At 32.8% G+C, this 10207-nt stretch overlaps 1 protein-coding gene across 1 annotated transcript in view; it reads left to right on the top strand.

Annotated features, from left to right (window-relative positions):
- LOC142232805 (pupal cuticle protein Edg-78E-like) overlaps window positions 1-10207 on the top strand; it is a 240630-nt gene that overhangs the window by 34751 nt on the left and 195672 nt on the right. The window lies entirely within an intron of this gene.

The following is a 10207-nucleotide window of genomic DNA, read 5'->3' as shown; positions in this document are numbered from 1 at the left end:
ATAACTGTAGGGGTGTGAATTTATTTTGGATTTGTTGCAGTATTTTTAATTTTGAGTTTATTTATTTGATATTTGCATTTTTTATTTAAATCTCGCTACATATGCTGGCTTGGATATGTGTGAACATGAAATTCCATGAATTACGAACAGGTGGGAGTGTATAAGGAATGAGAGTATGATGAATACGCACATTTGAAAGCGTACATATTAAGCAATGCTTGATATGAGCACTCACAACGGTAGTTGTCAAATATACTAGTTAAGAAGTTTGTGTATGGGATAGAGGGGGTGTATCGGGGCTGTATAATGGGAATGGGAACCCAAAAAAAGAGATTACTTGGATCCAACGATTTTGCCTTTTACTTAAGGATTTTTGCATTGATTCTGAGCCAAAGATTGCGAAAATAAACGACTTTAAATTTCGGTTCTACGAAATTGAAATTAAACTGAAAAATATATTGACCTAATATGGAAGAATATGCAACGTAAATTGTGGTACACGCAATATTAAAGACAAATTTCTTTAAAATAAAGAACAAATAAAAGGAAACACTTCTTAGGAACCTATCTAGTTTTAAATCTACACAGAAAAAAATTTCATTTGAGTTTTAAAAAATATTAAATTAAATATTTAATTGAATCAACAAATTTTTTAATTGAAATAAAAATCAATCATACAAATTAATAGTATCAATTAATTTTTTAATTGATACTATCATTTCTGTGATTGAAGACATTTCAATTAAAAAATTAATTGGATCAATTAATTTCGTGATTGATTTAGAATTTTTTTGTGTATGCTCTATAAAATTACAATAAGAAAATTGATTTCATTTATCGAGTCACACTCTTTTTTGGGATATATTAACAAAGCATTGAAGTACAAAAAATTTCAGTTTTAAAATCCAAAGTATATATTATGCAAAGACAAAAACTTTCTCTTAATTTAAAAAATACTTTAAAGCTAAGATGCAAAATCTTCTAATTAAGTCTTCATATACCCAAAAAAAAAAAAAAACGCTTCTGTAACATATACCCCAAACACATGTTGCTTCAAGCATATATATTTTCAGTATAGGTGCAAACAAAATATTGTTTGTATTGTTCAAACATATTATGTTTCACCTTAGGGCATACATTGGTAGTAAAAACAAGTAAGGAAAGTCTAAAGTGGGGCGGTGCCGACTATATTATACCCTGCACCACTTTGTAGATCTAAATTTTCGATACCATATCACATCCGTCAAATGTGTTGGGGGCTATATATAAAGGCTTGTCCCAAATACATACATTTAAATATCACTCGATCTGGAAGAATTTGATAGACTTCTACAAAATCTATAGACTCAAAATTTAACTCGGCTAATGCACTAGGGTGGAACACAATGTTAGTAAAAAATAAAAAAAATATGGGAAACGTTTAAATCTGAAGCAATTTTAAGGAAACTTCGAAAAAGTTTATTTATGATTTATCGCTCGATATATATGTATTAGAAGTTTAGGAAAATTAGAGTCATTTTTACAACATTTCGACTAAGCAGTGGCGATTTTACAAGGAAAATGTTGGTATTTTGACCATTTTTGTCGAAATCAGAAAAACATATATATGGGAGCTATATCTAAATGTATATCTAAACCGATTTCAACCAAATTTGGCACGCATAGCAACAATGCTAATTCTACTCCCTGTGCAAAGTTTCAACTAAATCGGAGTTAAAAATTGGCCTCTGTGGTCATATGAGTGTAAATCGGGCGAAAGCTGTATATGGGACATATATCTAAATCTGAACCGATTTGAACCAAATTTGGCACGCATAGCTACAATGTTAATTCTACTCCTTGTGCAAAATTTCAACCAAATTGGGGTAAAACTCTGGCTTCTGGGACCGTATTAGTCCATATCGGGCGAAAGATATATATGGTAGCTATATCTAAATCTGAATCGATTTCAACCAAATTTGGCACGCATAGCTACAATGCTAAATCTACTCCCTGTGCAAAATTTCAACCAAATTGGGCCAAAACTCTGGCTTTTAGGACCATATTAGTCCATATCGGGCGAAAGATATATACGGAAGCTATATCTAAATCTGAATCGATATCAATCAAATTTTACACACTTGACTATACGACTAAGTGTTATGTTTGTACAAAATTTCAAGCAAATCGGTACAAAGCTCTGGCTGCTGGGTCCATATTAGTGCATATCGGGCGAAAGATATATATGGGAGCTATATCTAAATCTGAACCGATTTCTTCTAAAATCAATAGGGTTCTATTCTGGCCCAAATGAGGAACATGTGCCAAATTTGAAGGCGATTGGACTTAAATTGAGACCTAGACTTTGATCACAAAAATGTGTTCACAGACAGACGGACGGACGGACAGACGGACATGGCTATATCGACTCAGGGACCCACCCTGAGCATTATTGCCAAAGACACCATGTGTCTATCTCGTCTCCTTCTGGGTGTTACAAACATATGCACTAACTTATAATACCCTGTTCCACAGTGTGGCGCAGGGTATAACAAGTATGTACGGCCGTAAGTTCGGCCAAGCCGAATCATATGTACCCTCCACCATGGATTGCATAGAAACTTGTACTAAAGATTGTCATCCACAATCGGGATGCGGTAACACTTGCCGATGGCAAGATATCTTAAAACTTCTTAACACCGCCTTCTCAATTGCAAGTTAGTCCACACATGGTATATATTAAACAAAAAACAAGTAAGGAAAGTCTAAAGTCGGGCGGTGCCGACTATATTATACTCTGCACCACTTTATAGATCTAAATTTTCGATACCATATCACATCCGTCAAATGTGTTGGGGGCTATATATAAAGGTTTGTCCCAAATACATACATTTAAATATCACTCGATTTGGACAGAATTTGATAGACTTTTACAAAATCTATAGACTCAAAATTTAAGTTGGCTAATGCACTAGGGTGGAACACAATTTCAGTAAAAAAAAATATTGGAAACATTTAAATCTGAAGCAATTTTAAGGAAACTTCGCAAAGGTTTATTTATGATTTATCGCTCGATATATATGTATTAGAAGTTTAGGAAAATTAGAGTCATTTTTACAATTTTCGACTAAGCAGTGGCGATTTTACAAGGAAAATGTTGGTATTTTGACCATTTTTGTCGAAATCAGAAAAACATATATATGGGATCTATATCTAAATCTGAACCGATTTTAATCAAATTTGGCACACATGACTATATTACTAATTGTACTCCTATTGCAAAATGTCAACCAAATTGGGCCAAAACTCTGGCTTCTGGGCCCATATAAGTCCATATCGGGCGAAAAATATATATGGAAGCTATATCTAAATCTGAACCGATTTCAATCAAACTTGGCACACATGACTATACTACCAATTGTACTCCTTGTGCAAAATTTCAAGCTAATCGGAATAAAACACTGGCTTCTGGGTCCATATAAGTGCATATCGGGCGAAAGATATATATGGGAGCTATATCTAAATCTGAACCGATTTCAATCAAATTTTGCCCACTTGACTATACGACTAAGTGTTATGTTTGTACAAAATTTCAAGCAAATCGGCATAAAACTCTGGCTGCTGCGTCCATATTAGTGCATATCGGGCGAAAGATATATATGGGAGCTATATCTAAATCTGAACCGATTTCTTCCAAAATCAATAGGGTTCTATTCTGACCCAAATTAGGAACATGTGCCAAATTTGAAGGCGATTGGACTTAAATTGCGACCTAGACTTTGATCACAAAAATGTGTTCACAGACAGACCATGTGTCTATCTCGTCTCCTTCTGGGTGTTACAAACATATGCACTAACTTATAATACCCTGTTCCACAGTGTGGCGCAGGGTATAATTACTTTACTTCACACACTCAAAAATAAGTGAACCCTCTATTTCACTAAAGCCATTTTAACTTTATTTTAGTTCATGGAATTATTCTGTTTGGAGAAAGTTTTCTTTACTCTAATAAATTTTATTTGCGTACGTTACTTAGATGAACTAAAAACGGGGAAAAATTATACACAAATGAAGCATAAATATTTACTAAATTCGTACTTCTTACAAAATAGTTAATTACTTCTTTAAATTTGTAAATTTTACTACAAATGCGTCCATCGTAAACCTCGTTTGACACCAAAGACATTCTTGCAATTTTGAATACCAATTTTTTCCTTCAAACTACAAAATTTTATTTAACAAGTGAAAAAAAAATTAATTAAGTTTAATAAATTTTCTTCAATTTGTCTTAGTTTTGTGATATTGGCGTGATGTTAGTAATACTGTTTAGTTAAAATTTTTCTAAAAATAATCTTACTTTTCTAAAATTAACCAAAATTTTTTTTCTGGTGGGTTTACTGTTTTTTCAGTGAAGGCTTGCGACTTTAACGAATGAGCAAAATAAAAAGAAAACTTATTTGAAACTATTCAAGAGGCTTTGCAGCATATGCTGAATTTTACCGTATAAATTTTTCTTGCTTAGTTCTCTTGCTTTTGTGTCGTTAACATTGAAAATGTAATCACCTGGCAAAAAAATTGGGGCATTAGAGGGTTAAAAAAAATAATTCCTAATCGTTTGCAAATGACGTTTTCTTAAGTTTAGGTTGCATAATCTTTCATATTAGGTCAATATTTTTTTCAGTGCAGAAAAATTAATACTTTAACATTTAGGACGGTCTTAATATAAATCAGATTTGAAATGAAAACCATTTGATATTGATTTATATTGGTCTTATGTGTTATTGTGGGTTTTGTTAAAGTCATACATACATATTTTATTGGAATAAATTGAATAATTTTTAAATCTAGAACTATAGAACATGAATACTAGATTGATTGAAAATCATGGCAGAACCACATAAAGTCGAATAAAAAATCTAAAAATTAACAAATCAGAAGCTGAATCGTATATCAATGCGGTGGGAATTACATCCCTGTTTTAAATTTCCCTATAAACAATACGAAAGACTTAAGAAACGAACAATAAAAGAGGCTCTAGGCTGTGTTACATTCTTTAGTATGCAAAATAAAAGACTTAAGACACAAACATTAGAATTATTAGAATCAAACTCTGGGTTTATGGAAATATCATATTCATAACTCGGGGGGATAGACCTTCTTTTAAAACAAACCCATGACAAGTCGGTAAAGATAACAATTACTTCAGTACTCGTATTATGTATATATTATATATGACCCTCTACTATATGACTCTCTACTAACACTAAATCAATCCAGTTTTTGTAGTATAGATAGTAATATTTTATGCAAAATTGTTGTAAAGAAAATTTTACGAGAATTCCCTCACTTAAGTCCCAAAAAATTTGGAAAAACCCTGAGATTTCCGGGATCTCGTTGCTGGGCATAAAACTGGGTACAAAATCTATTGGAATTACATATCTGAGTTAAGTCATTCTACAGCCGAAATAAAAGATTGAAGAGACTAACATTAGAATAAACTGCATTCTTATCAGAAAGACAAATGAAAGTATTTACTCTTCACCGGTTTTGTGTGATTCTTAATTTAATTCAATATACCGTAAAACTAGAAAAGCATGGCTTTTAGTTAATTTATAAAACATTTTGGTTTCTTTTACTCTTTCAAATTCAAGATAGAAATTAATTACTGGCACTGCTTCGAAACGACGAGTGAACTGGGTTTGGCGAAATTTTGTTCTATCCTTTATGCAAACAAGTGCAGATATCGTGACAAAAACAACAATAATAACATTCATGGTATGGTTTGGTGAAACATGTTCATCTTTGATCTTATAAATTGTTATCTTTTGGTTTTTGGTCTTGCTGTGTATGCTTTTACTGGACAATCTGGTTAACTAAGACAATTCTATATTTTTGGCTTTATTAGTAAGAGAGTAAATTTGAAATAATTAAAGTATTGTTTGTTGAGTAGAAAAATTGGCAATGATGTTGTATAGAGAGTATAATTGATATTTTAGCAAAATAGTTAAAATTTAGTATACCTCTAATGTATGGACAATTTTTATAAACGAAGATTCTTTGGAATTACCTTTTCGGTGTAAAAAAGTTTTTGTTTGCAAGACATAGAAATAATTGAAATAATAAAGACGAACTGATTTTTTTCTGGCTAATTGCATACTATTCCAATAGTTTTCTCACTTCCAAATTATTTATTTACAACTTTCTTTTCTTTAATACAAACAATGTGGAAGCAAAGAATTTTTTAATTAACGGCACAAATAAACATTTTGTAGCAAAAATGTTTTTTTTTGATAAAAAAGTTTGAACATTTCGAGTAAGTTCAAAACAAACGAATGAATTCAAAAAACTGAAAAAAAAACTATTTTAGCGATACTCGTGTTTCAAACGTTGTTTTTTTTTTCGTTGCGCGTACAAACGTCCGATTTTGGTAAATATTGGTTTAAATCGTAAATTTTACTCCCAATCTCAATACGATTTTATATCGATTTGGTATTATAGCTATGGGTGTCTAATTTAGCTACAACCCCCATATTAACAGAAAACAAGTATATACAGCAGTAAGTTCGGCGGGGCCGAATCTTAAACACCCACCACCGTGAATCAAATATTAGGGTTTCCTTTGAAATTTCTAATTTAGCTACAACCCCCATATTAACAGAAAACAAGTATATACAGCAGTAAGTTCGGCGGGGCCGAATCTTAAACACCCACCACCATGAATCAAATATTTGGGTTTCCATTGTAATTTCAGAGGGTTTGAGGACAGATCAAGCAGAGCAGTTCAACCAGTACACTTTACGAAGATAAATTTAAAGATTTTACCTATGAAGACTACCTATCAGATTCTGGATTTATAAGAACAATTTTTGTTTGAGTTTTAGAGGAATCATTAACATCTCTTGTAAGTGTGCAAGAAAATTATAAAATAACGTCTTGATTTGAAATCTTAAATCTGTAGATTTTCACCCGAGAAATAAAATCTGGAAATTTTACATTGAGTTTCAAGCAATTTTCATGATCAGTGCGCCTTCTATACCCTCAAGAAGTGAAATCGGTCTACCAAATGGGCCGATAAAAACTTAATCCGATACACGTTTTTGTGAGCCTTAAATACCAGAATATTTACAATTTCAGGCAAATCGGATAAAAACTACGGTTTCTAGAAACCTAAGGAGTTAAATATGGAAATCGTTCTTATGGGGGCTATACTAAAATACGGACCGATACTCGCCGTTTTCGGCACACCCCTTTATGGCCCGAAAATACCTCTAGATTTCCAATTTCAGGCAAATCGGATTAAAACTACGGTTTCTATAAGCCCAAGAAGTAAAATCGGGAGATCGTTCTATATGGGGGCTATACCAAAACATGGACCGATACTCACCATTTTTGGCCTACCTCTTTATGGTCCCATAATACCTCTAGATTTCCAATTTCAGGCAAATTGGATAAAAACTACTATTACTATAAGCCCAAGAAGTAAAATCGGGAGATCGGTCTATATGGAGGCTATACCAAAACATGGACCGATACTCACCATTTTTGGCATACCTCTTTATGGTCCCAAAATACCTCCAGATTTCCAATTTCAGGCAAATTGGATAAAAACTACGGCTTCTATAAGCCCATGAAGTGAAATCGGGAGATCGGTCTATATGGGGGCTATACCAAAACATGGACCTATACTCACCATTTTTGGCACACCTCTTTATGGTCATAAAATACCTCTAGATTCAAAATTTTAGGCAAATTGGATAAAAACTACGATTACTATAAGCCCAAGACCCCAAATGGGGAGTTCGGTTTATATGGGGACTATATCAAAACCTGGACCGATATAGCCCATCTTCGAACTTGACCTGCCTGCAGACAAAAGACGAGTTTGTGCAAAATTTCAGCACGATTGCTTCATTATTGAAGACTGTAGCGTGATTACAACAGACAGACGGACATGGTCATATCGTCTTAGAATTTCTCCCTGATCAAGAATATATATACTTTATATAGTCAGAAATCGATATTTCGATGTGTTACAAACGGAATGACAAACTTATTATACCCCCGTCACCATTGTATGGTGGTGGGTATAACAAGTCTATCGTTAAATTGATGCTAAATATAACTCACTTTTATTGCAAACAAATTATTTGGTTTTTGAATAATTTTATTATTTCTTTCGAATTATCCAAAATCCCAAGTATATATCAGGAATTTTATAAAGTAAACCATCAATACTTGTTATTAGAAGAAAGTTCGTATCTTAGCTTTAACCCTAATTTTAGTTTTATAGAATCTAGATTTAAAGATAGATAACTTCTTACACTCAAAAAAAGTGTACAAAGGTCCAAAGATTTTGACCTTCTCTTAAAGATTTGTTACTGATTCCGAGACAATGAAATAAAGACATTTTTTAGTGACCGATCGCTAGGATCAATAAAATTAAAATTAGGATATAGACCTAATATTTTTTTGAGTGTAAAAATGGTACCCATTCCGAGCCAAAGATTTTAAAGGAGGGTCAAATGAATCGAGGAATCTGCTTTTTAAGAAATTCTAGGTTGTCGCGTGATGAGTGCGATGGGGCTGAGTGCTGTTGGAATGACCATGGTCTGCGACAAATATTTGTCTGGCCAGGGCTTCAATACTGTCTTTAGGACATTTTCCCGATAATATTCGACATTTATTTTTACCCCATGGTCGACGATAGCGATAGCCCTGTGTCCCAAACCGATACATTAAATTATCCAGATTTTAATTGTAAGCACCTATAAAACTAAGACTTCAAAACTCTATGCTTGAATATTGATTAGCGCACCATCTAAATCTCTCTCGATAAATTAATTTAGACTTGGCAATTTTTTATTGAAGCTTGCTACGTATGTTTACTACCCAATAAATGTATGTTAACTTTTTAAACTTATTGCATGATTTCGATCTTGCGTAAAGTGGACGGGTTAGCAAATATAAAACAACTGGCTTAATCGAATCTTGACTGATATCGAAAGTAAATAAATTGATTTTTAGATGACTTTAACCTGAATCAATGGAAATGGTTTTGCAGAACTCGTACTGGCAAGGTTTTAAGGGGTATGAATAACAGGAAGGATGGCAATCACATCACATTTGACATCACATTTATCTAAATCGAGGTTAGACAAGTAAACAGTGTATTATAAAATCGCATTTTTGTACCCTATACTACATAGTGGTCAGGATATAATAACTTTGATCTGCCAAAAAATGTGCCTACCACACTGAAAAAAATATTGTCGTGTGGTCAAAGATTTCATGTCTTTAAAATACGAATATAAATTTTGCTTAGCATAGAAGACGCATTTCTCTAAAATAAAGTTATTTTCCTTGTCCAAAAGCCGATAAACTTTTCAATGAAGTCGTATTGTCCTTATAATTAAGTGATTTGACTTAAAAATGGGTATCTTAACATGAAAGAAAAAATTTATAGTCTAAGGTCAACTTGACTTTAATAATTCAGAAAAATTCTTTAAATTTAATGAAATTGTCTTTAAATTTGTTGTCTTTTTGCATCTTAACTACAAAGCAAAAAATCGTTCAAATATAGGACATGTTTTTCAAAACTTTATTTTAAAGAAGTTTTTTACTTCAAACATAGCATAATTTCTACTGGAAGTCAAGTCCTAATTTGGAAAATAAAGTTGCCGTTAACTCGTTTTTAAAGGACTTTGATAGCATATGAAGAAAAAAAGCTGAGAAAGCGAAACATTAAAATTTGCTTCCTAGAAGCAAGTACACAAAACCTAAATTTAAAAGAGAATTGTGTCTTAAAAGTATCCTTACTTGCATTCTCTGCTTCTTTGGCTCGGAATCAATACCAAATTTTTTAAAGTAAAGACAAAATCTTTGGAAAAAAAAGCATACTTTTCAGTGCAGAAGTATTGATTTTAGACCCCATAAAATCAGAATCACCTCCAGAGTCGATCTAGCCCTTGGTGTCCGTCCGTCCGTCTGTCCATGTATTTGTTGTTCGCAGGATTTCGGTCGCAATTATTACCCGATTTTGATGAAATTGGGTACATAGTGTTTTTTTGGGCACAAGGACGAACGCTTGGAAGAAATCGGATCAAATTTAGATATAGCTCCCATACATATGTATCGCCCGATTTCGACAAATGGGATCAGATTTCGTTCATTTACTAACCGATCGGCGTCAAAATTGCCACAAAGTAATTCAATTGACCACCCTTAAGT

Source organism: Haematobia irritans, chromosome 4 (genome assembly GCF_050003625.1).
Source record: "Haematobia irritans isolate KBUSLIRL chromosome 4, ASM5000362v1, whole genome shotgun sequence".
In the NCBI taxonomy this organism is placed as follows: Eukaryota; Metazoa; Arthropoda; class Insecta; order Diptera; family Muscidae; genus Haematobia; species Haematobia irritans.
The sequence above is the reverse complement of the archived record's forward strand: the minus strand, read 5'-3'. Positions and strand labels throughout refer to the sequence as shown.